Raw genomic sequence first — 26,908 nt, 5'->3', positions numbered from 1 at the left:
ACACCACACCGAGTCAATTGCCCACTTTTTTTCTGGCATGCCCAGTTTACGAGAGGGCCAGAGCTAAGTGGCTTAAACCAGTATGTAAAATGTTGGGCCTTACAGATTACGTGCTGCATTACGCATCCTGAAACTGATACTTCCTCCTTGACATTAATATGTGGAGTATCAAAATTTCTGGGCTGCGCCTGGTTGTTGCGAACAAAGTACCAGGCAAGAATGCAGCAGGTCCCAACACTTGATGGACTTTAGGGTGAAAGACCTGTAAATTGAATGTCGACCATGATTATCGATCCAAAGCTGTTATCCTATTCCTTATTGCTCATATGCACAGTGCTTTTCATTATTCATTGTATATAACTCCTATTTTTAATTTGTACATACTGTAGTTTTTTAATGGGTGAGAAACAATTTTATATATGACGGGTTTTAAATGAGAAATGTTATTATGGATATTAAATGGATGTTTTCTGTTATGCTTTATGATAAATCTTTTATCGAATAAAGCTTATCTAATACTATATATATGAACATACATATATATATATATATATATCTAAATTAATATGTTAAATAATAATGTAGTTTAAAAAATTGTTTATAATATAATATCAAAAATATATGTATACATATTTAAATCTACCAAAAACATAAAATATTAAAAAGGAAAAACAATTTAATTTAGAATACAAAATATACAACATATGTTTTACAGTTTTATTGCAAATTATTTACAAGCAAAATATATTGAAATGTTTACATTTTATTATTATAATACATCAAACACATAATTATATAAATTACAACATAAAATAAATTACTAAAAATTCAAATAAATACATATACATTTCCTGCTTCATTAAAATAACATTTTTATACTAAATAAATATAATAAATATGTACTCCCTCCTAACATAACACAACAGTAATAGCATTTTTTACATCACACAAAAATAAGATTTACTACTCTAACTAAAATAAATATAAAAACAATTAAAATATAACATTGGAAAATATTATAATTTACTATACCGAGTACAATTAACACAATAATACATATTATAATTAACAACAAAAGTATTCCCACTCCAGTCAGTCCAACATAATTATTTATTAATTAAACAAATATTATTCATGAAAAATTAAATATACATTCATTAAAATTAACTTTCCACCCTTTACCCATATAAACCCCACAACCCCCACCTAAAATAAACCACAAAAAAATTAATAACACAATAAAATTAATTAATTTATAATTAAATAATTATAGGTATTTAACAATTAGTTAACAAATAAAATTTCAAACAAATCTCCCAACCCTTCACCCCAATAAACCACATAGCCTAAACCTAGAAAAATTAACAGATAACATAATTAATTATTAATGAATTAGTTAATAATAATTAACAATGAATTATTAATTATTAAAACATAAATTACTTTCCCCTTACCCTCATAAATCCCACAATCGACACATAAAAAAATAATTAGACAATTAACATAATTAATGCTCAATTAATTAATTGGTGATAATTTACAACTAATTCGTAATTAATTAAAAATAAATTACTTTCTACTCTTTACCCCCTTTAAATGCCACAACCCGCAAAAAACATTTGCATACAAAAATTAATATCCCAATTAACGATATAAAATATTATTTAAATAAATAATATTAATTAAAAAACAATAGTCTTACACTAGATATTTCCATTCCACAACATTTTTCACTCAACATTATGGTCAGTCAAAATTTTTTACTTGATATTCTGTTTCATAACTGTTACATCAAAAAGTCAGGGTAATAGTAAACTAACCACTCCAAAGTCCAAGGGCCTACTTACGACGCAATGCCGCCTCTGCTGTGCCAAAGCTGGGCAAGCACCAACAACCGTATTACGAGTTGCAAATGTGCAACTTGTAATATCGTTGGCGTAATATGGTTGATGACATATTCCAGCATGGCAGATGACATCCTGCCATGCTGGAATAGAGGGGAATAGAGACAGGAAGGCACATGTTGTGACCACCTGAATGTATCCCCAGGGCATGGGGGACATTGGTCCCCCTTTGTTCTTGCACTGCCAGCTTTTTCATGGCAGGGCACCGTCATGAAAAGGCTGGCGGTGCAAGAACTTAAAACATGCTGAGAGGGACTGGGCCAGTCCCTGCTCAGCACATTGCATTGTGGCACTCCTGCGCCACGGCCAGAGAACAACTAATTAACAATTATTAAAAAAGTGACTAGGCTATAATGAAGAGATTTTCAAATCTTTATTAACATAACCCTAGTCAAATAAGACAAGAATTGGAATCAGCACATATTTGGCATATACAGGTCAGATGTATATATGAATTTTAGATAAAGCAATCACATGTATATAACAAAGAACTTACACTAACTGATTTCAAATTGATATCATTACGAACTGATAATTTTGAACTTCATAATGATTATCTCTTAACAACTTTTGAAGACTATTTGAAGATAGGAGTATTTATTTGGTACAATATCTCTTGGTCTAGTGGTCGTGAGGTTTCACTTACCTGTATTTATCCCCTCTCTTTACCAATAGACCTAAATCCAAGCAGTGTAAACCAAATGATTACATCTTCAAGTAAGTTCAAGAGTATTCCCATATAATGCAGATTTTTTATTATCTTCCAAATGCTGTGCAAAACAGTCATATTCTTTTTCTTGCTCAATGACCAATTTCTCATAACCAACAATCTGAAAGTGAAAACCATCAGCATCAATGGAATTGGACAGGTTCTCTATTTGGAAGATGTTATATTTCATTCAAATTTGACCTAGTATGTTGAACTGATATCTCAACAATGTATTTGTGTTTAATACCGGCCTATTTAGTGACCAAGAAAATAATTCTGAGTTCACATTAATTGACGAATTATGGCAAACACCCTCTACCACGCAACAGTTCTAGGTTTGTGCCAGTGTTTATTACGCAAGCAAGTCTTGAGAATCCTTACTTTGATTCATAGTTCATTGGCTACTCTTCGGACGTTTGCTCTCCCACAAAATGTGAAAACTTCCGTTTTGTTTGCTGAAAATGGTTCTGCCGTGTTCAGGAATATTAAACATACAACAGTTTTCTTTGTATATTTTGTTCCTGGATGAGTGTTGTTGATGTTCTTGTCTCTAAACAACTCAGAGCGGTGAAAACAAAAATGCAGAAAACTTTGAGAAATAATGGTTGTGATTACAATAATCCTCCTAGTTATGAGCATTTATCAGACTCTAACCAGTTCTAGAGAACAAATCTGAATGGCACTGAGCTCTATCTAGAGTCTTAACACCCCCTCATACATGGTCGATCTACCCTCAACCCACTGGCCTACGACACACACCTTTCCTACAGATGTAGAGCTGTTTTGGACTATACAATTGTTCATATTACTTCATTTTTAAATGGCACAGCCAGACTGAGAACGTAAATCAGCCCTGGCACTTAAGTCGGACCAGCGGGGAAGGCCAATGTGATCTAAAAGACATCATTTGATACTCATTTTCACAAAAGTTCCATGATGGACAGCCCTAGTCCTTAAATGGTGGTGTGTCTTTTTATTTTCAATGTTTTCACTTACACCTGCCTACTATCCACCTTCACTTTGGCACTTATCAATTAGATTACATTTACTTTGTCCCATTTATTTAATCCCCTATCTCTTACTCTAAACCATACCTAAATATTGCATTTTTAAAATTAAAATAATGTTATTGTATTCTAACAATAACCTAACGTAAATTAAAAAACATTATTTTTCATTATTGTCTATTGTAATACATTCATTCTTACTCTAACCCACCCCTATTTTTTCAATGTATTTAATTAAACTAAAAAGCATATACCCATGTTGTAACCATAAAGATAAACGTAAGCTTTTAATAAATTTAAATAATTAATTTCAATAAGATTCAAGTAAGTAAGTTAATTCACCTTACGTTGCATCTAATTACACTGTAGCCTAACCCTAAATTAAAGGAAAATTATGTTTTATGTTATTCTAACAGATAATGCTAATCCCAATAACATATTGTAATAAATACATTCTTAATGTTAGATCATTGTATTCCATTATTTTAATACCAGCCCTTATTGTAACTTTTATTGTAATGGAATGAAAAGTAATTGCACTGTTCTAATACTAACCCTTAATTCATTTTAATAAATAGATTTTGTATTAAAGTAACACTAACCGTAAATTAAACAAAAATACAGTAATGCAAATTGTTTACAACTAGTCCAGTTTTTTAAACCCTAAAGCAACCGACACTTTCTTTAATTCTTGTTTTTTTGATGATTTGGGTGAAGGTTACATTATTAAAAGCAGAAAACGTAAAAGGGATGTCAAAGTAATGTCAGCTGAACTAAACGGTACCAAATTAAGGGTGTGCACCCCTAAATGCGGTATTAACATGTGCAAGTAGTTCCTTTATTGCAATAAGTACATGATCCTGAGGCGGCACTTAGCATTATTTAATTTGTTGGCCAATTGTCTTGACATTACAAAAGAGGTGGTACAACACAACCTAAAACACATTACGTGCCAGGGTTCTTCAAGAATTGTTGCTTTGGTATCTGTTTATTCTCTGATTTTCTTTTAGAATTCAATATTCAAAGAGGGGAATTTGCAGCATAGTGACACATATACCTACTCCATTCTTATGAATGATCCCTGAGAAAGCCAAGGAATGCATGTTACCCAAGAGGTGGTGAACATGTTGTGTACCCTGCACATCTTGATGGTTGGGACACCAAGAGTTCTTACATTTCCCCACTTGTTAGGTGCATTCAAACATCAGAGTTGTAGCTTATTCAGTGATATTCAGTGTGTAAATGTCAAATTTCCCAACTAAGAAACAGTGGGCCACAGAGTGGAGGGGTGGGATGATCATGATTCGGGCTAGATTGTTTTGATTGGGAACATTGTCAATACTGATTTGCATTAGGTGGGCCTCTGTCTAGAGTGGCACAGTGGGCGAAAAGCAATTGGTTAGAATGCTACCCTGAGTGATTGCCACGGGTTAGACTATTTTCAAGCATTCATCTCCTGACCTTATGGGTGTTTTATTACCAGTAGTATGCGTGAAAAGTTGAAACTGGCGCAGCTGTCAAAGCCCACTACTGCCAATGTTTATGAATTCCAAAAAGTAGTCATTTTGCACCCATTCAAGGAGTACTTCTATGGATGCAGATTTACTACATTTTTGGTAAACTGGTGAATATATATATTTAAGATCCCTATCCAAAAGATGAACAAGTGAAAAGCTCTCAGTGAAATGAGAATAAAGAGAAAAACCAATACAACTTAGCAGACCCGACTCAGGGTCCCCAGACCCAATTACCAAACCAAGAATGGATTTGAAAGGTGTGACACAAACATACCTGCTTAAGCAATGCCACTGCCCTTCCCACTTGGGCATGATAGCACTTTCTGGGAACTCCTGACAATGGTCACATATAACACAACAACTTGGAGTCCCTCTCCTGGAATCACTTATTTTAAATATATTTTTACTACACACCCTCTTTTTAGTCCCTGGCACAGTATGCCTTGATGGTATAGTTGTTATTATTATTATTAAGTCTTATAGGGGTCTATTACTATATCGGACGGATGGCACCGCCCATATGGCGGTGGTGATCCGCCCGCCATTTCCCGCCGCCCGCCTCCCATTTCCCCAGCCATATTAAGATGGCGGGGGACCCCGGCGGATGGAAAGACCGTCCGCCAGTTTTCCGCCGATCGACGAGTCGACCAGGCAGGAAAGGGGCTGAATATGGTGGCGGTGTCTGCAAGACACCGCCATCCATATTATTATGCAGGCGGGGATGTGCCTTTCAAAAGGCATGTGGTGTCTGCATGTGGGGGCCCGTTGCACGCCCCCGGTGTGTAAGGGGGTGAGGGTTGCACATGTGCATTTGCATGCATAACGTGGCAGGCACCCACGGTGTCTGCCACGTTGTGCATGCAAATGACAAACATGCCTTTTTTACATTGTGGCGGGTGCTGCAGAAAGCACCGCCCATCGCAATATAAAAAATGCATCATGGAACCGCCACACATATGGCAGGGCGTCACTTTTGCTTATACGGTGGCGGGTGGACTTTGCTTGCCCGCCATCATAATACACCCCATAGTGCGCACAGTTCCCCAAAGGGTTTCCCAGCGCATGGCAGGAGTAAAGGATACAGATATCAAAGTGATCAAATTAGAAAAGCCAGGTATTCAGGCCCTAGGGAAAAGCAAAAAAGACGTACAGTTCCTCAGTGAATCTAGAACGGAGTTCCAAAGATTTGAGTTTGAGTTTGAGTTTGAGTTTTAAAATACTTGTAGAGCGCTCATACACCTGCGGTTTCTTGGCGCTAGAACTAACAAGGTCCAGGGCTAAAAGATGGGAGAAGCTGATGGGGATTTAGTCAAAAGACTTTGTGAACAAGTGGGTCTTGAGGAGTTTACGAAATTGAGGGTACGAAGTGGTGGTTCGGAGTTCCAGGGGGAGGGAGTTCCAAAGTATCGGGGCAAGAGTGGCAAATTTCGAGCCTCCCCACTTCTTTGTCCGATAGCGTGGGATAGTGAGGAGGGACTGGGAGGACGAGCGAAGTTCCCTGGTGGGTACATAGGGGGTGATCTCTGAGGAGATAAATGCTGGTGCTAGGCCGAATCGGGCCAAGAAGGTGATGGAGGCAAGCTTGAATTGGATCCGGGCTCGCACAGGGAGCCAGTGTAGGGATTTCAAGAGGGGGGAGGAACGGTGGAATTTAGGAAGATTGAATACCAGGTGGGCCGCCTAGTTTTGTATCTGCTGCAAACGCCGTAAGCTGTATGCAGGGATACTTGCATAAAGGGCGTTGCCGTAGTCCAGGCGGGAAACCACCATGGCTAAGATGATGAGCTTAAGAGCAGAGAAAGTGAAGAAGCGGGACACCCTACGTATAGTGCGCAGTGAGAGGAAAGAGGAAGATACCACGGAGCTAACCTGGGAGTGAAGGGTGAGTTGAGAATTGAGTTTTATGCCGAGGGTTTTGACAGAGGTAGTGGGTTCAGGAGAGGGGCCAAGGGAAGAGGGCCAGAAAAGAGAGGACCAGGGGCTGGATGAACCACCCGTCAACACCAGCTCGGTTTTATCGGGGTTGAGTTTAAGATGGCTGTGGTTCATCCAGTCCCGGATATGGAGCATGACAGTTTGGAAATTAAGAACAGAAGAAGGAGAAGAGGAAAGGTTGAAGACAAGCTGGAGGTCATCCGCATAATTAAATACGGCGACCTCCATTTGTTGAAGAGAAAAGATAAGAGGGGCGACATAGAGATTAAATAAGAGGGGGGAAAGAGAGGAGCCTTGGGGGACCCCGCACTGAACTTTCCGGACGTCCGCTGTAAAGTCGCCCAGGCGGACGGCCTGGGTGCGGTCGCTCAGGAAGGATGATAACCAGACCAGAGCAGTCCCCACGATCCCCGCCGCCCTGACACGGGAAAGCAAGATGGAATGATCCACCGTGTCAAAGGCGGCTGAGAGATCGAGGAGCACTAAGGCCTGGTGCTGGTTGGTATCCATGCCCTCCCTGAGGTTGTCTAAGACCGAGATGACAACGGACTCCGTGGAGTGTGCGGGGCGAAAACCGGCCTGGCGGGGAGCGAGAGCTCCATGAGTCTCTACAAAGGAGCTCAGAGCGCAGGTGACATGGCGCTCGAGCACCTTTGCCAGGAAAGGTAGAAGGGAAATGTGGCGGAAATTGGCAGGGACAGAAGGATCTGCCCCAGGTTTTTTCAGAATCGGCACAATAACCGCGGACTTCAGGGGAGGTGGTACAACACCTTGAGCCAGAGAACTGTTGAGGAGATGAAGGGGGGGGTCCGGGCAGGTAACAAAGATATGGTGGAGAATGTGAGCAGGACAGGGGTCAAGTGGAGAGCCAGATTTAACCAGGGGTACTAAGGAGGACAGAGCTTCCTTAGATATGAGGGGGAGGGCAGTGAGTTGTCCCTTGGGAGGGGGACATTGGGGGTCAACAAAGGAAGGAGAAGGGGGCGGGATATTAGCTTTAATGGTCGCAATTTTGTGAATGAAGTAGTTGTTGAGAGAATGGCAAAGTTCCTCGGAGGGGGCGGGCTTGAGAGTTGTTCTGTCCGAGAACGCCAGGTTATGGACAATCTATGGACAAAATTTGGGCCTAAATATGTGAGAAAGCGTCCTTACATGTGAGACAAGCGAAACCTGGGTACAGTTTACAGAACCTGCTGTGATGGATGGTATGGGCAAATCAGACCCAAAATGTATTCGAGTCCAACTCCAGGTTTTGCCTTGAACTTATAATATAGAGCTGTAAATCTAATTCAATTTGAGATAGCAAGCTAATACAGCTCATGAAGGAGACTCAAGACTGAGGCAAATTTGGGTAGCTGATAAAGAAGCATGGACTCAGAGTTCTGCATTAGCTGCAGTCATCCGATAGTAGTTTTATTGGCTCACAAATACAGCATGTTACCGTAATCAGCGCCGGGACACCTCCGTCAGAGGTAGCTGCGCGCTTTACAAACGTCTAAATAAATAAATAAATAAATAAATAAATTAAGTCTGGAGATAATAAGAGCTTGAAGCGCTGTCCTTTGCAAAGAGATCGGGATCAACTTAAATATCTTTTTGGGCCATTTAAGCACTGCAAAGCAGGGTGGCCGTCACCTGACTTACTTGCGACTTGATGGTTAACGAATAGTCCACAAGGAAGTCAAGTTTCTTAACCTTATCAGATAATGTGAGTAGAGCGCCTAGGGAAGCAGGCCAGTGATGTGGGCCCCAACAGCAGGTTTCTTGCCCAGAATCATGATCTCTGTTTTTTCTCTGTTGAGCTTAAGTAGTGGGTTATACATCCAAGAGTAGATCTGACTCAAGCTGAACTGAGGTCCGACGGCCCATGACTCTGTGCAGATGACAAAGTGAAGATGTTCTGAGTGTCATCACTGCCGAAAAAAAAATGGACAACCCACTACTTTTTTTTACATCTGCTAAAGGGCAGATATAGATGTTAAATAGCATCGGGATCAACACAGAGCCCTGTGGAACTCCAGAAGAGAGAACTTGTGACTTGGACCTGGCAGAGGCGGAGAAAACCTGAAACAACCGAATTTTGAGGAAAGATCGGAACCACTCATGGCTTGCACCCCAAAGACAAAACAATTATTGAACTAAGGAGCAAGTCAGTAGCTTTGTATACCGTAAATGTAGCCTAGATTGTTATTATAGATGGAGTAACATTATTGACTATTAAATCAAATATAAGAGGTGCTTGTACAGTGCACATCCTGAACTCAAGTATTCCAAAGTGTGCCCATGTGTGTTAGTGAAGAAATAAAGGAGGCCCTGTGAAGTAAAATATTTTCCTTGGGGACAAGCAGGCAAGCTGGTATTGATTCCAGGTTATCTACCTCTCTCTCCCATTTACGTAAAAGGCCACTATTTGCACTCTCATTCTTGGCACACCACGAAAAAAACCAACACAGAGATATCAGACAAAACTCAGGGCCCTCAGATCCCACTACCAAGCCAAGAATGCATTTATTTGGGGAGTGTCACACCCCAAACACCCACCCTGAAGCTACGCCCCTAGCAAACGAATTCTGGGGAAAGTGGCATGCATTAATTTCTGTATCCAAGTTGATTTGTACATTCTCTGTAGAATATCACAAGACAAAATGTTATGTGTAATAGGAATTAAGCCTACAAATACTATAGCAGTAAAGAAAACCCCTTAAAAGTGTCTGTTTTGCATTTTGCAAAGCGAAGCCCTTAAGATTGCCAGAGGAATAATATTTGTTTGTGAAAACTTTAGAATCAGCTGACCCATTCCAATCCTTCATGTGTTTTGTCGCCATTTAAAGCACCAGCATTCATGGGGACTGTATATTCCGACCAATCATCTTTTCGCTCTTCTGAAAGTCTGGTAGCCCAAGTACATGCACGCTAAATAGGATCTAAATAGACTCTGTTGTTAAACAAGCACTGGCAAAGTTAACACGTCTCACTATGCAAGCTATTGGCTTTGTCATTCTTTTAAGCCTTGTCACTGCAGTATGTCTGAACATTTTTTTCAAAAGTGCTGTGCTGCGGCTAGCACCGGCTGCATCATAGTGCTTTCTTTCCGTTGCTGGTGGACGGGCAGGTTGGGAGAAATCTCAGAGGGAGGGAGGGGGAAATGAAACATGGTGGTTGTATATGCTTCCAGCTTCATCTTTCCATTAGCAACAAATAAAGTGCTATGACGTGGCCAGTGCTAACTGTGTCATAGCCCATTTTTTATAACTTCCGTCTAGTGGCACATGCTGGAGAACTGGCTATGTAGGCCAGATAAAAGCCCTTGCTGTCCATGAATACAGACTGAGGTGAGCAAAGGTGTGCTTGATACCTACAAGAGGAATTTGGCGAAACATAGAGGCTTGAGAGAGAGGCAGAAACACAGTCAAACAAGGAGATGCCTAAATAGCGGGATGGCAAAACTCTAACTTGATGTCGCAGAGACAGCCTTGACTGCCCAGCTGCTGGAAAAATAGGACAGTTAAATATGCATTGTCAGCTAGTTCGAAAAACTCACTAACGTTATATAGATCCTACTGGTTTAACCAATAGGTGTAACTTTGACAAGCCATAAGGTGACATGGATGCCGGCTGAGAACCCCAGGACGTAACCGCAACCTCACTAGTCAGAGGGTAGGAGGCAAGTAAAAAAGGAAGCACAGTAAATACAGGACAAGACTTAAGGAGACCTGATGGAGAAAGTCAAGGAGAAATTAAAGAGAGGAACACAACAAATGCAATAGACATATGGGTGCAAACTGGTACAATAGTGAATAGCCACTGAAACTCACAATACATTGCCAGGCAAAGAGTCATGTAGGTCTTAAATGCAGCTCTGTCATGAGTAAGCGGCAAATAACCCCACCTAGGAAGTGAATAACTGAACGTTCATGCAGTCACCGGTCTAGCATTTCCTCATTTTGTTCATTTTCTGCTGACCAGCCTGAATCTTCACAACAACTGAAAATGGTGACTGTATGCAACCTTCAAGCAGATTTTGGAACTCTGGAAAAAATGTAAACCACAGCAGTAAATCTCAGAGAGGAGCTGCGCCAAATCAATGCCAACAAAAAAAATCGCAACTTTCCTTGCCCTGTAGATTTTTAGGATCCCATTAAGGAAATTAATAAATGACGATGTCCTGATTCCTTGTTATTGCAATTGGTAACGTGATGTATTCCGATCCACCCAAAATGTTTATTGATTGGCAGCCATTCTTTCAAAATTAGACAAAGAGACTGGCAGTCTACTGAAAGAAATCCAGGCACACAAAATCTACCTTGAAAGCACCATGCTGCTCACTCCACTTGCCCACAATCTCAACCTCTCTGCCACTCTGCCTCTCTCACCTTTCTCTCTATCTCATCACACTCTCATAACACGCTCCACTTTAGGACCATGTGTGTTGGTCACAAGATCTTGCATTGCCAGGGTGCCCTCCTCTTGTCCAATCTTATATCCCCTTACCTACCCTCCCCCTCCTTAGGTACAGCTGATCTCAATTTGGATATTGTCCCTCAAGTTAGGACAGCGAGGGCAGGAGGCCACTCTTTTTGTGCCAAGGCCCTTGTTCTCTGGAACTCGCTACCTCTCTCCACCAGGAACACTGAGAACCACCGGCATTTCAGGAGAACCCTGAAGACGTAGCTTTTTCCACCTAGTATTACCTCTTTCTTTTTCCCTTTGAAAAGCTGGTATATGCAGTTTAATCAGCCTCAAAGTCCAGTGCTGGAAAGCTCTGTTGTTGGGTCAGCTATGAGCTTTATAAACACTTTAACGTAACATAATACTTTACTTCTCTGTTTCAATCTCAGCTCTCTATATCCCTCCACGATCTGCTTCACCTCTCTCCTACCGTCATCTCTCTTTATCGCACCTCTACATTTATTGCTGCATCTTTTCATATCCCACCTTTCTCTACCTCAATCATCCCTAACTCACAACTCTCTACTTTATATCTTTGTTGACCTCGTTTCCATCCCTGCCTCGCATCGACCTCATTACCTCATTTATCCCACTATTTTCTTTCTCTCAATTGCTTACCACCCAATTTACTACACTATTCATTCACTGCCTTACCGCTCCACCTTTCTCTCTTTTTCTACCTCTATTCCCTCTACCTCACTTCTCTCACTAGCTTAATCATTTCTTGTTACCTCTCTTTCCCCATCCATGCCTCTTTTCCTTTGTCAGTAACTCATCTCTTCTCTCTCTCTGTAACTGTGTCTTTATTTAAAGTCTCTCTTTCCACTTCACTTACATGTCCCCATCTCTGTCTTTATACATCTGACTACCACATTTCACTCTCAACCACACTCTCTCCCTCACCGCTCCCTCTAGCTTACTCTTTATCTCTACTGCCATCTCACAACCACCTCTTTCCCAACCTCACAATTGCTTCTTCAGTTTCCCTCTTTTCTGTGTACACCTCACTTTTTTTCTAAAATGTACTTTTCAGTAAACCTTTTTTCTCTGCCCCACTACTCTCTATACCTAACCAATATTTCTATGCTTCACTTCTCCTGTTGCCTCTCTCTCTGCCTCACTGCTTCCTCACTCTACTTCACAACTCTTTATCCCTCTCCTACCACTTCACCTATCTGACTGTTTATATCTACCTCATTCTGCCTCTACCTCTCTCTACCTTACCCTAGGTAGTCTCCACACAACTCAAATACTCCACATGTCCTTCTCCCAATCTAGTACTCTCTCTACCTCACAAACTAACTCTTACACCTTATCTATTTCTCTATGTATTTTTATCTAATTACGTCTCTTTTGGTTACCTCACCTTTCTTTCTGTACCTACCACCTCAGCCTATGTCACCTATCTTCCTAGCTGATCCCTGCTTCTAACTTTACCTTCCCTTCACCCTCTATGTTACCGCTCTCGCTCTACTATAGCATGTTATTTATCTCTCTGCTCTTCTCCTGTGTTCCACCTACTGCAAGTTCTTCGACTCAGCAAAGCCAGAGGTGTCTGTCTAGGCAGAGAAGTGTACATATAGGGCCTCATTCCAATGTTAGGGGGAAGGCCATCCGACAGCTCTTCGATGGCGGTCCGCCAGATATCTGCTGCTGCAGCCCAACCACTGCATTACAATGCCTGAGGTCCGAGGCGGCAGGCAGATGGAATGTCTGAGATTTAAGCCCTGTGGACCGTCGGATCAAGAGTAATCGCTACAATAGGGGCAGGGTCTGCTCAGGCCCCACCATAGGGTATGCAATACCCCTTTCCGTCTGCCTTTCTATGGTGGTCCGACCACCATAGAAAAGCAGACAAAAAAGTACTCTGGGGTCTCCGAGCAGGGCCCCCATCCCCCCTGGGGGCCTGTGCCCCCAAACATCCCTGCATTGTCCCAAACGTTGTAGGGATATTTAAAAAGTGCCACAATAGGAAAGATACATTTTCCGACTGCCGTGAAGGCGGTCGTATCATTAGTAGAGAAGCAGGACCTCCGACTTCTTGTCGGGCAGTCCGTTTCAGAAGCAATGCCGTTCGGACGCTCACTGGTTAGAGGCGGCAGACCCGAGAGCAGAGGACGGCCCGGGACCAGGGTTCAATTCCCAACGCGGCAGGGTCGTGGACCAGGGTCAGCGGACTTGATAATTCTCACCTCGGCGCCTACTCTAACCAGGGATCACACTCGGCAACTCTGGGCATTAGCTTGCCTCATCTCCACAACGGCCCCCTCATACGCTGGGGATGCCTGGTTTCACCTTGTATTTACAACAAGGGGTGGTGAGGACAGAGTCTCTGAATTAAGCAGAAAGCTCTCACCCAGTCAAGAGATCAGGGCTAGATCCAACACCGTTTTTTAGCTCACTGCACCATCCCAGTTTCAGAACCTGGCTGTATGCAAATTAGTCTGTTCCTGTCCCAGTGCATGATGGTAACAGGGCAAACCAAACTACAAAAGCCAATTCTTACACTGGGAAGGAAACAAGCTCCCGGGGACCGGTTTCTGGCATTACAGCCGTCTTCGGCCCGGTTTGCTTGAATCCTGATGGTGCAATGAGCAAGGGTCTCACATCTGAGAATACCCTTCCACGCTTAGGGTGGACAAAAATATTTACAACAAGGGGTGGTGAGGACAGAGTCTCTGAATTAAGCAGAAAGCTCTCACCCAGTCAAGAGATCAGGGCTAGATCCAACACCGTTTTTTAGCTCACTGCACCATCCCAGTTTCAGAACCTGGCTGTATGCAAATTAGTCTGTTCCTGTCCCAGTGCATGATGGGAACAGGGCAAACCAAACTACAAAAGCCAATTCTTACACTGGGAAGGAAACAAGCTCCCGGGGACCGGTTTCTGGCATTACAGCCGTCTTCGGCCCGGTTTGCTTGAATCCTGATGGTGCAATGAGCAAGGGTCTCACATCTGAGAATAACCTTCCACGCTTAGGGTGGACAAAAATATTTACAACAAGGGGTGGTGAGGACAGAGTCTCTGAATTAAGCAGAAAGCTCTCACCCAGTCAAGAGATCAGGGCTAGATCCAACACCGTTTTTTAGCTCACTGCACCATCCCAGTTTCAGAACCTGGCTGTATGCAAATTAGTCTGTTCCTGTCCCAGTGCATGATGGGAACAGGGCAAACCAAACTACAAAAGCCAATTCTTACACTGGGAAGGAAACAAGCTCCCGGGGACCGGTTTCTGGCATTACAGCCGTCTTCGGCCCGGTTTGCTTGAATCCTGGTGGTGCAATGAGCAAGGGTCTCACATCTGAGAATACCCTTCCACGCTTAGGGTGGACAAAAATATTTACAACAAGGGGTGGTGAGGACAGAGTCTCTGAATTAAGCAGAAAGCTCTCACCCAGTCAAGAGATCAGGGCTAGATCCAACACCGTTTTTTAGCTCACTGCACCATCCCAGTTTCAGAACCTGGCTGTATGCAAATTAGTCTGTTCCTGTCCCAGTGCATAATGGGAACAGGGCAAACCAAACTACAAAAGCCAATTCTTACACTGGGAAGGAAACAAGCTCCCGGGGACCGGTTTCTGGCATTACAGCCGTCTTCGGCCCGGTTTGCTTGAATCCTGATGGTGCAATGAGCAAGGGACTCACATCTGAGTATACCCATCCACGCTTATGGTGGACAAAAACGATTCAGAAAAGGGGGTGGTGATGAACAGAGTGTCTGAATTAAGCAGACCACTCTTACCCAGTCCAAAGATCAGGGCTTGATCCATCACCGTTTTTTAGCTCACTGCACCATCCCAGCTCAGAACCTGGCTACATGCAAATTAGTCTGTCCCTGGCCCAGTACATCATGGGAACAGGGCAGACCAAACTACCAAGCCAATTCTTATACTGGGAAGGAAACAAGCTTCAGGGTATACTCAGACATGAGTCCCTTGCTCACTGCACCACCAGGATTCAAGCAAGCCGGGCCGACGACGGCTGAAATGCCAGAAACCGGTCCCCGGAAGCTTGTCTCCTTACCAGTGAAGAATTGGCTTGATAGTTTGGTCTGCCCTTTTCCCATGAGGCACGGGGTCAGGCTAATTTGCATATAGCCAGGTTCTGAGCTGGGATGGGGCAGTGAGATAAATAACGGTGATGGATCAAGCCCTGATCTTTGGACTGGGTAAGAGTGGTCTGCTTAACTCAGACACTCTGTTCATCACCACCCCCTTTTCTAAATCGTTTTTGGCCACTATAGGTGTGGCAGGGTATACTCAGACATGAGTCCCTTTCTCACTGCTCCATCAGGATTCAAGCAAGCCGGGCCGAAGAAGGCTGAAATGCCAGAAACCGGTCCCTGGTAGCTTGTCTCCTTTCTGGTGAAGAATTGGCTTGGTAGTTTAGTCTGCCCTGTTCCCATGATGCACTGGGCCAGGGACAGACTGATTTGCATATAGCCAGGTTCTGAGCTGGGATGGGGCAGTGAGATAAATAACGGTGATGGATCAAGCCCTGATCTTTGGACTGCGTAAGAGTGGTCTGCTTAACTCAGACACTCTGTTCATCACCACCCCCTTTTCTAAATGGTTTCACCTTGGAGATACCCAGTAGGGACCATCTCACAGGGAAAGCCAGGACGGGTTTCCCAGTGGTCTTCTGCGCAGAGATACTCCTTCGGGAGTCGATTCTAGCGCATTACAAACCCACAATTAATTAATTTATTCATTCATTAATTAATTAATCCGACCGGCATCGTAATGATGCCATAGAGATAAAGTGGGTCAAGGCAGAGGAAGAGAATTAAGGAGAAAAATATAAGATTTCACCCAATTTAATGGTGAAAATCCAGGGTGCTTTGCTTTTCCCTGTTGCAATGAGAATGCCATTTGTGAAGGTGTATTTATATTTGAGTATCAAAATATGATTGTTACAAGTTCAAACTTCATGTGCATTTGTCGTATTTAAAATTTTCCAATAGTCCTTTAAACATGCACTAATTTATCCTTAGTCTGTCTTTCCTACAAAAGCAGAAACAGGCTGGTTAGATACTGAATTCAATGTAAATTATTGCTGTTGCAAGACAAAAAAATGTAGATCGAAGTGCAAAAGTGAATAACTTTATCAGTGCATGATCAAATGTTATTTAGGTACCATTTAGTTGGTGGTCCACAGGCAGCCGGTGCTTTCTGCTATGTTTGTAAACAAACATATCTGAAAGTTTAAGGTATATTTCAGGATTGCTTGGCATCACCAGAGACTGCGTTAGCTGAAATGGGTACTGCATTTAAAGTTATTGGAAGCAGTGGGCCCCACAATATACATTGCCAGTTGCACAAACCCTTGGCCCTACTTAACTGTGATAGCCTGAGACAGTCAGAAATTCCCCCTACTGACATTGAGCAATCTATAGACACACATGGGTATACGTGCACTGACTCAGAGAGACACACCCACCCACCCACTTATCCAGTCACACTAGGCAGAAGAATGCACAAACAGCATTTTTAAATGTTATGTGCTGTTTCTCTCTACAAGTTACAGTTTAACTTTGCTTATCACTCTTGCCTAACCAGTGTTTGCTTGTGCATCACTGAGTAAGAAACAATTAAACACTGTGTGCTGCAGAAGGGCACGGGCAACTCCAAATGCAATGTTCTGCCGGCAACTCATACTTTTATGGGCAGGCCATGACATTTCAGGGAAGCTATGTGGCGCTACATCCAGTATATAACAAGCACTGACAAAAACAATATGTGTGGTTCTTGAATATCCCATGCACACAAAGACAGAGCATGAAGGCACCCAAGTTTGTGCAAGCACACACACACACACACAGGACACACACACACACAAATACCCATGCCAACATGCAGATGCACCGCAGAACAGTTATATGTATCCATAAACTAACACTAAGCAACATATATTCTGTCACAAATGTGCACACATCAGCAGTCATATAGGCATCAACGTGAACACAAAAACACTTTTAAGTGCTCATGGTGTCAAACATTAGGAGAAGTATGCAGGCTCCAACAGAATACATACAGAAAGAACACCTATAAGAAATCAAGTGCGCTTGCACACGCACACACACACACACACACGCACACACACATATATAGATGGGCAAATACAAACAGACAATGCACATGCAAGCAAACATAGTCACATGCTACATGCGTACAGGTAGACATGCACACACAGGTTGGTGGGTATTGCATAAGTCTGTTGGAGTCGGAGACTTTAGAGTGAGATATTTGATGCTGGTGACAGACCTTCCTGTGGGAGGCAAAAGCATACCTGGATATAGTGTTATCGAGTACACAAGTATCCCTGGTCAAGTCACAAGGTGGTAGTGTGATAGAAGTGAGCATGAATGTGTGAGTGTGATGGTACAAGGGGACTGAGTTTGATGTGGGTTGAGTGTAATTCTGCGTTCAGTGTGATGGTATGAGAGTATAGGTGGGCAAGCCACTGAAATCTCGGCCCAGGTCTGAGTCTGAAACCTGGCTCTGGTTCGGCCTGTGATCTGTTGAAACCTCAAGCTCATAACAAGCCGAGCTTTCAGGTGGCTTCAGACTGCCATCCACCCTCTACCCAGGATGTGGTGTTATGACCTAAACTAATGACTTCTGAACTGGGAAACCACATTCAAGTCTCAAGGTCTTCTCATCATCCTGTGATATTGGGCAAATCTCTTAATCTCCCTGTGCCTATACACAATAAATATGACCTTGTGTAATGTAACTGGTGCTACAATACCTTCGGGTTGAGTGGCTATATAAAACTGCAGAACAATGCACAGAGGTAAAAACAAAATGTTAATATAAAAAAAAGTAAACAGATACACATTCTGGGGCTGATTACGATGCGGCTCAGAAGGCCCCAGCCTTCCGAGCTGCATCATAATAGGCTCCTCGGTTTACTTTCTGGCCGCCTAATTAAGATATAGGTGGTCGGAAAGTAAACCGGCCAGTCATTCCAGCTGGCTTCCGATGTGCTAGGAGAGCTCATCAACCAGTGAAAATCTGGCCAGTAATCCCAAGTGCTGGCCTTTCCACCCTTGAGATTACAATGCACGGTTTTCGACATTGAAACCATGTTGGAAAGTGTGCTTGGGGCCCAACATCAGGGTCCCCTTTGGTGCACGGCCTCGGTTTGAGGCTGAGGGGGCAACTATAGTGCCCCCCGTTGATCCCTGCACCTTTTGGCAGGCACCTTGAGGTGCCTGCCACGGGGTGGAGGATAAACCACCACACCTCCCACTTCACTATGGGAGCACGTATGAATGCCGATTTATGGCCGTAATGCATGCTCCCATAGTGAAATGTGGGAATGCGACAAAACAATATTCATCCGCATCCTAATTAGGCTGCCAGGACTGCAGACCGGGTGTCGGTTGGTCCCAGGATCGAGTCAGATTCAGGCGGAAGCAATTCCGCCCAACATCGGAATCAGTCCCTCAGTGTCTGATTAGTACAAAGTAAAACCCAAAAACCTGGATAAATCCCGATTTCCCCACTTAAATTGTGTCATCTTAGGCAAATATTTTATTTCACCACAACTCATTTTTCTTCATTATCGTATATGAAAGAACTTTCAAATAACTGAGTTATGAATACCAGTTGTACAAAAACCTATTGTGTCTCGGCTCATGCATGGGCCCTAAGAGTCATGTCAGACCCTTGGCTCGGCTCTTCCCATTTATTTGTTGGCTTGCCCACCCCTATGTGAGTGTAATAGTGTGATGGCTCTGTGATGGCATATGTTTGATAGCGTAATGGCGAGTGTGATGTAGTGAGCTTGGTGTGGATCGTGATGGTAAGGAGCATGATGGTGTTAATGTGATGAAAGTGAGAGTGATGGCATAGTTTCATTACTAAACTACACTAAATAGGACCACTCCTAGCTTACAATCTCTCTCCAGTCACCAGCCCTACTAAGCAGCACAGTCTCCAGCATGCACATCATATCCTCATAATAGCCCTCAATCCATTTCTCACAGCCAAGAAACGAACCAAGACAAGCAGGAGGACACCCAGAGTGCAGTCCAACCTGGATCTCCATTGATAGCCACACCAAATATTTCTAGCACCATCCTCAAAGAAAAGACATCTATCTGTCACTAAAGACAATGAAAAGGCAGAAAGCAAACACACCACATATAAACTCCTGCATAAATATAAATGCCCCCTGACCCGCAAATCAAAAGAAAAAGCTGCTTCATTAACGTTGGTGGAAAAGGAGGGCTTTAGGGGACTGGAATCCCTGATCAAGAATGTCCTTGTCTTTCTCATAGGAGAAGAGAGCTTTCGCTCCGGGAAAGGCGTCAGGCCCAGACGGGATCCCCCTTAAAGTCTACAAAGCTATTGAAGCCGAAATTTCCCCACTTTTAGTTGATCTATTTAACCAGGTTTTCTATTCAGGGGTGGTTCCGGATTCCTGGAAAGAAACAAACATTATAATTTTTCATAAGAAGGGGAAGCCGATGGAAAAACCCGTATCTTACCGCCCTATAACACTGATAAATTCAGATACAAAACTATATTCCAAAATTTGGGCTAAAAGATTGAGCAGGGTCATTGGCAGTCTCGTATCCCTGTGGCAGCATGGGTTTGTCCCTGGTCGGGGAGCAACAGACCATATAAATAGTGTAATAGCATTATTTGACCCCCAGGCTGCCGCGGGGGAGAGATAGCCATGATCCTGCTTGACGCAGAGAAAGCCTTTGACTGCGTCGCCTGAAGCTTTCTCTGGGGTGTTTTGGCCGGGAGAGGTTTTGGTCCTAAAATTATTGGAGCTCTTAGGGCAATGTATGTTGATCCGGTAGCAAGGGTAATTGTTATGGGTGAGACATCGGGGGAAATCAACATCAAGAGAGGGACGCGCCAGGGCTGCCCTTGCTCCCCTATTCTCTTTGCCCTATACATCGACCTTCTTATCCAGGAGATATTAGCATGCCCAGGGATAACTCCAGTGATATATAACGGCTATTCTAACAAAATTATGGCGTACGCCGATGATCTTGCTGTGATTACCACCAATCCACAGCAGGCTCTCCCTATTTTGAGACAGATGGCCAAAGTTTTCGGCTTGGAATCGGGTTACCTATTAAATGAAACCAAAACGCAGATCATATGCTCTAAGAATATTATTAAATCGGATTATCGATTTGTGGATTCTGCCACGTATTTAGGGGTCAAGATCAACGCATCGGTGGAAAGAATAGTTGAGGAGAATTCCCCCCACTTATAAAGGCTATTGAAACAGAACTCAAGAGAATAGATGTGTTGCATCTTTCCTTGGTAGGAAGGGTGAACGCCCTAAAAATGCTAATGTTTCCCAGAGTGCTATATCTGTTTTGTGCCATTCCATTATTAATAGAGGAGAAAATAATGAAAAAGTTGGAATCCACCTTTATTAGATTTGTTTGGCAATACGGTAGGATTAGGCGTTCTACCAACCTTATGTCGCTTCCTAGGGAAAAGGGTGGGATGGCCCTCCCGAATTTAAGATTATATCATTGGTCCTGCCTCTTGATTCAAATGTCTATTTTAGTTCAGTCTGACATCGACATAGGGACCGAGGCCATAGATGGACAGAGCCCGCCCCCGATTTTTAGGATGTTGTTGGGCGGCAAGGCACCTGGTCTTCTGCTTCGTGAGATAGAACGGCGATTCTATAAGAAAGCACGTTTAAAGACTTTGTATGCCACTTGGCTGAACCTGGAAATCTATCCTGAGATTCTTCAATGTCCCAAAATTTAACCCTTACCTACATTTGTGCAACTCCAATATTTTTCCCCAATTGAAAACCGATAGAAACTTTCAGGCTTGGAAGGGAATGGGGACCAATACCTTGGGAGACATCATGGAGGGCGATAAGATATTGGGGTTCAAGACAGATTGGCATTCCAGGGACCCACTGGCTCTTATATGGCCAAATAGCTCGCACTATGGGGGCTATAAGACCCAGGGTGCCGTCAACGGTCGGTTTCCACTTGGTTGAGATATTAGCAAGAGGCTGTAAGAAGATCAAGATTGTCTATAATTGCTTAGTTGAGAGAATTCAGGATGACATTGAGAAGATGGAATCTAACTGGGCTTTAAAATTGGGGGATCCAGACGTGGATCTGGACCTGGCCCTCTAATTGAATAAACAGGTATTGGTGCTTCCAAGCTTCGGGCGCAACATTTTAAAACAATATTTAATTTGTACCATATACCGGCAAAGCTATTTGCTTGGGGATTAAGGGAAAATGATAGCTGCTCCAGATGCAACGAAGGTCAAGCAGATATAGTGCCTATGTTCTCTCATTGCAATCGGCTGGATTCTATCAAGAGAGAGATCATGAAATTTTGGGAGGGGCTGCTAGGTCATGTCATCGATCTATCCCCTACATTGATGTTGCTTGGCACAGATTCAAAGCTGAGCCTGGGGAAGGATGAAGAGGCTTTAGTTTTTATATCAGTAGCTGTACTCCGGATCCTGATTTCTGCAGGTTGGAAGGATGCGGCTGCCCCGTCCTTCCAGGTGTGGCTCTCCAGATTGTTGGGGATTCATAATATTGAGTCATGTCTCTATGAATTGAAAGGAATCAGGAAACGTGAGATGGGTGAATGCCTCTGGGCTCCGGTTACAAACTGGAGGGCGGCTAGAGTATGAGGTGTTTCGAATTTAATCAGGGCACTTTTTGCCACCCAGTTACAGCTGTAAGATTGGATGGGCTTTTTCTATTGTAATGTTTTTCTACTGTAATGTTTTTTATCACTAACTTTGTATTCCCCCCCTGCTCAGGTTTTTATTGCAGATCATGTGTAATTATATTAACTTTATTGTGTGAGCTATGATCATCTCTATAATATTGTATGATTTTTTTTATGTCCTTCTATTGTACCACAATCCCAATAAAAATATATATTTTTTTTTTAAAAAGGAGAAGAGAACTTTCGCAGAGATTAAAGCATGATGAAGGAGCACATGGGAAACTCTTGGGGTTATATTTACAAGCACCTAGCGCCACCGGTAGATCACTTTTTTTGATGCACCGGAGGCGCAGTGTGGTGCTCCATATTTACAAGGCCACGTAAAGCAACCCTGCGTGGCTTTTCGTGGCCTTGTAAATATGGTCCCTGTTCATGCAGCATTTTGCGTGAAAGGGGCGTTCCATGGGTGCTGCTGTGGGGATTCCCATGCAACACCCATGGATTCTGTCATATTCCCAGATGGACAACATTTTGTGAACCTGGGAATTTTTCAGAATCCTACGCCTCCCTAGGGGAGGCGTGAGGCGGTGCAACAAGCAGAAATACTTATATTTCTCCTCGTGTTTCCCTCTTTCTATGCGTGCTGCATTCTGCAGCAGACATAGAAAGAGGAAAACACCTCATATGATTGCTTTTGTGCAGAAAGGTTTTCTTCCTCACAAAAACAATCTCCCCTAAAACGCAGGCACCCTTGCACCGTAGCTCAAAGGTGCCTTCATTGGCACATGGCAGCCAATTGTGCTCCAGTGCGGGGGAAAGCACAGGGATGCAACATATTGTTGTAAAAATGACTTAGGCCCATAGGAATGAATGGGGAGTTATTCCTTATTTGCGATTAGCAATTTTCTAATCGCAAATAAGGAATGTGTAGGAATCGCAATTTATTTAGCGATTCCTACATGAATCCCGTTTTGCAAGTCTCTAATAGCGATTCCTTAATAATCGCTATTAAGGACTCGCAAAACGGCACTATGATGAATCTAGCTGTAAGTCCCTTAACGAGCAGAGGAATCTGGTGAAGGAAGAACATACAGAAAGAATATCATCTTAATAATATATGTTTCCTCTGCACTTTGCTGCTTGGATGTGGTATGTTCATTTTAAGCTGCACTTGGTCTTGCAGAGTGGGGGGAGGAGGGCTGGTAAGGACATCACAGGAAAACAATTACCCAACGTTTTCACGTGACCCAGGGCAGTGTGAATGACCATGTGGCCTATGGCCCAGACAGCATAATAAGTAACACAGGAACGATCTTTGGCATTGTACATTACAGCTGCGACAGAGAGGTGGATCAGCGAAAAACAGTGAAAGATCTCTTCACCCCTAAATGTGCCCAAGGCAGACAAACGATAACTACTGAATAAACCACTAGACTTGGGTTCCAGATGAGTGTGTTGCCTGCCGAAAGCACGTACACAACTTGGCTGGAGTAGTAAGCGCTATATACATGCAAATAGAATTCAATACAATATTTATTAACTGCTCTAATCACTTGCAGCTGCTGATGAGTCCCACAAACTGGGTAATAAAAGCATCTGTTACTTACAGCTCTTAGAAAAGGCAGATGTGTTATATAAAGTTCAAAGTAACAAAAAAAGTTATTGTCATAGGAAGTATGCCTGTGCTGTCCAATGCTATTTGTTATAACATATAAAAATCCCACAGCGAACGATTAACGATGACGTAAGGAGAAATAATTAACATGACCTACATATATTGTGGGTTTGTAATGCGCTAGAATCGACTCCCGAAGGAGTATCTCTGCGCAGTAGACCGCTGGGGAACCCGTCCTGGCTTGCCCTGTGAGATGGTCCCTACTGGGTATCTCCAAGGTGAAACCAGGCATCCCCGGCGTATGTGGGGGGCCGTAGTGGAGATGAGGCAAGCTAATGCCCAAAGTTGCCGAGTGTGATCCCTGGTTATAGTAGGCACCGAGGTGAGAATTATCAAGTCCGCTGACTCTGGTCCACGACCCTGCCGCGTCGGGAATTGAACAATCGTCCCGGGCCGTCCTCTGCTCCCGGGGCTGCCGCCTCTAACCAGTGAGCCACACCACTCCACTATATGAATATTAAAGAGTGCCCTCGGCCTTAAATTCACAGCTCGGGCTGCACTCTGCAAACATGCCTGTGTATTGCAAAGCTGTCTCCAGAATGATTCCAGCAGCAGCTTTGATGCATCCCTTTCAAAATCTGGGCAACTATTCTTTCTCTCCTTGGGCGCCTTACGCTTCAGGACATTTCCTACTCCAGAGGGATTAGCAGGTTTGTTGTTAGTGTATTTGGCCAATTTGGACGCAGGTTTTGTTATACTAGTGTTATGTTAGTTGAAATTTGTGAAGCGCACATTCACCAAAGGTTTCTTAATGCTGTTGGATACATTTTCTGGAGGGAACGCCCAGCACTGTGATTAGCAATTTGGATAAGCTTGCTGCCTGAAGAGCCAAGTTTTTAGGTTCTTCCTGAATGATCCAAGGTAGGACTGAGAACTTACATTCAGTGGTAAAGAGTTCCTGATGATGGATGGAGCTTGTACTGAAAAACTGTGCCCGGCCATGCTTTCCCGCCTGAATCTTGGGATAGTAAGTAGATTGAGTGACAGTGAGAAAAACTCATGAACTGCAGAGTTATTTTTGACACTGTTGACTGAGAATGTAGGACCCTCTCCAAGTAGGTCTTTATATATAATGTACCATATCCTGATTCTCTTTAGCCAGTTGCGGTCCCTCAACAGAGGGGTGACATGGCAGCTTCTGCGTAGTCTGAAAATCGGTCAGGCTGGCTGATTCTGAATAATCTGCAATCTATGGAGTTGGGTCTTTGGTAGACCGAAGCATATTCAGTTTGCGTAGTCCAGCCTAGATGTAATTAGGGTTGTTACTAGTTTGGTTAGGTCATCCCGTGTGAGGGAAAAGTTATCTTCATAATCATTGTTAGCATGAAAGAGTAATGCGAGATCAGTGATACAATCTGAGGTTTCAAGGAGAGCGCTCCATCTATAAAGACGCCTTAGCTTTTGGTTGCTTGTAGAGGCCACACCCATTTCGGCGAGCCAGTGGAAAGACTCCCAGAGGCAGTCAGAGTCACTATTACAGTTTTTCTGAGTTAAGCTTTAAGTAGTTACTCCTCATCCATTCCCATATAAAACACATGATGTTTTGTGTTTCAATTTTTTATTGACATTTATGAATAGAAAAATACATATATTATGATAACTGTATGTATTAACATACAATAAATATATAAGAACATTGTTATATATAAGCATATAGTAAAACTTTTTGAATAATTAATCATATTATATAATGTAAGAAATACATAAACATATAAGTGCAAGGACAAATATTTGGATTTATATTGAGGCCACAAAAAATGGAATTAATGAAAGGGGGAAGAGAGGTAAGGAAAGAAGGGATCACAATTGAAAATCGATAAGTGAAAAATGTACAAATATGAAGCATAATACAATATGAGTATGTTCCAAGGAGAAAAAGACACTCTAGAAAAGCAATGCGAATAGATAAAAGGTGAATATAAGTAATTTCATTTGAGGTACATAAATATAAATGTATGAGAGGGCATTCTAAAAGATAGATAAGATATGATAAGATAAAGTAAGGTAAAATACTATACGATAAATACTTACCATAACATAAATTACTTATGCTGATTCAAAGAAAGAGAAAAAAAGATATAATAATATTCTGTGACTTAAACAAAATTAAACAAATTACATTATATTACAGGTATATGAACGCATTATGTTTTGAAAGTTATCCTGGGAGGCGGAAGAGGTCTCTAGTTGAAGCAGTAGTTGGGAGTCATCAGCATAGTTGTACAGCTGGCAGTTTTCCCCCCTAACTCCTGGATTAAGGGACTAATATACAAGTTGCAAAAGGTGGGGAGAAAGAGAAGAACCCTGGGGCATGCCACGCTCTATCTGTACTGAAGAGACATTGAAAGGACCCAGGTGGACAATTTGAGTTCGACTGTCCAGGAAAGGTTTGATCCAGAGCTGGGTCTCGCAAGTGGCGTCGCTAAACTAGTTGCCGCCCATGGCGGTCCCTGTGGCGGCCACCCCAAGGCCCTATGCAAGAGCAGGGGTGTGCTGGCAATGCTGCCTTCCCACCTCCCATTGCTATGCCACTGGGTCTCACGAACCATCAGCTTTCACACAGTGCACCAGTAAATTGTGATTGGCTGTGTTGAAAGATGCCAATTGATCCAACTGGACTGATGGTGATGCTAGACCTTTTTGACAATGATGAAAGCTGAAACCCTGAGTGATTTTGCCCTCAGATGATTATATTTTAATCCTTTTTACAGGTACCCAAAATATATAATGTTTGCACGGCTGCTGGTGCAACCTTTGAGCTTGAAATGTTATATTGATGGGCCAAAGGATTTCAACCGCGATTTCACTTTTCATCATCATTTGGTGCCCTTATTTTATTTTAACCCACCAGGAATCTCCTGGCCAACATGGGGAAGGTCCAGTGAAAACACTGGTGCGATGCGTGCCCTGCGGGCGCCATCCCAGTTGCGTTATTACAAGGAGAACAGAGAAAGTTTGCTGAAGGAAGCTGGCCGTCTGCTGACGGGCGCAAGAGAAAGCTTCAGCCTTTGTTTTAAA

General features: G+C 42.8%; 1 protein-coding gene across 1 annotated transcript in view; it reads left to right on the top strand.

The window, feature by feature from the left end:
• OTC (ornithine transcarbamylase) overlaps positions 1-26,908 on the top strand; it is a 270,516-nt gene that overhangs the window by 52,682 nt on the left and 190,926 nt on the right. The gene's annotated exons all lie outside the window — the stretch shown is intronic.

The sequence above is a fragment of the Lissotriton vulgaris genome, chromosome 8 (assembly GCF_964263255.1).
Source record: "Lissotriton vulgaris chromosome 8, aLisVul1.2, whole genome shotgun sequence".
NCBI lineage: Eukaryota > Metazoa > Chordata > Amphibia > Caudata > Salamandridae > Lissotriton > Lissotriton vulgaris.
This window is presented reverse-complemented; position numbering and strand designations above follow the sequence as displayed.